This window comes from Bison bison, unplaced genomic scaffold (assembly GCF_000754665.1).
Source record: "Bison bison bison isolate TAMUID 2011002044 unplaced genomic scaffold, Bison_UMD1.0 scf7180017864302, whole genome shotgun sequence".
Lineage (NCBI taxonomy): Eukaryota > Metazoa > Chordata > Mammalia > Artiodactyla > Bovidae > Bison > Bison bison.
Window position 1 is genome coordinate 3,459,401 of NW_011494874.1, and position 1,442 is coordinate 3,460,842.

Here is a 1,442-nt window from a genome sequence, read left to right on the forward strand (position 1 = left end):
TAGCAATAAATACAGTAATAAATCACCAGTGCAATGGACATGAACTTGGGCAAACTTCGGGAGATGGTGAGGGACAGGGAAGCCTGGCGTGCTGCAGTCCATGGGGTCACAAAGAGTCGGATACGTCTGGGTGACTGAACAACAACTTAGCAATAAAAGCAGTGCTGTAAGACGCACACGCGTGAAGTTCTAGGGAGGACAGCATGCGAGTCAGTCGGGCAGTTTCCTGACCTCTCTGAGCCTCACTGTCCTTCCGTGAAGTGCCTAACAAGACTGCCTATTTCACAGGGATGTTGTAGCCCACACAGCACACAGGATGCTGACAGGTGCTCGTGAGCCATTCGGGGTGGCAGGGGCGGCGGGGCTTGTCCTTTTTTGGGAGGGTGAATCTTTACAGGTCTAGACTGATACATAACCAAGCGAACAGGGTCACAGGCTGCCACCACGGGCACAGCGTGGCTCCCGTGCAGGGCCGGGGAGCGGTCAGCCAGCAGCCGCGATGCCTCATGTCCGGGCCAGCACTCTGGGACCGGGGGCAGCCCTGGGGAAGTTTAACTCTCAATCCTGTACAAGTGCGGACAGTAAGGCTCAGACGCTGAGTCCTATGTGGGCTCAGCCAGCTGGTAAATGACAGAGCGAAGACTGAAAGCTGGGTAAGGGGCTGACCCCAAATCCAGAACCCCTGGAGCGCCTGACCACGCCAGGCATTTGGAGCGATGGGAACACCTGAGAAATGGCATTGACAGCCTCTCAGGGGGCACCTTCTCTCTCTTTTTTTAACTTTTTATTTTATATTGGAGCATAGCTGATTAACAGTGTTGTGAGAGTATCACATGGACAGTGAAGGGACTCAGCCATACATATCCATGTACCCATTCTCCCCCAGACCCCCTCCCATCCAGGCTGCCACGTAACGTTGAGCAGAGTTCCCTGTGCTCTACAGGCGGTCCTTGTTGGTCATCCATTTTCAATACAGCAGTGTGTGCACACGTCCATCCCAAACGCCCTAACCATCCCTTCCGCTCACCCTTCCCTCCGGCAACCCTAAGAGCATTCTCTAAGTCTGTGAGTCTGTTTTGTAAGGAAGTTTATTTGTATCATTTCCTTTTGGATTCCACACGTAGGGGAAGTCATGCAGTATTTCTCCTTCTCTGTCTGACTTACTTCACTCAGTTGACGCTCTCTAGATCCTTCCACGTTGCTGCGCCAAGGGGCACCTTCTGTTGTCCCCTCCAACGGGCAGCCGGGCGGAGAGAGAGTCACCAGCTTTGAGTCTGACAGATCCTGGCTTGACCTTGGGACGGCCACCCTCCCCTCGCTCCACCCAAAGGATCAAGGGGCTCCCGGGATGTGGCAGGCACATCCTTGCTGGACCCAGGCCCCACATGGTGGTTTCTGAGGCGTCTGGGTCACAGGCTGTCCTTTCTCCCCCCAGGTGTGGC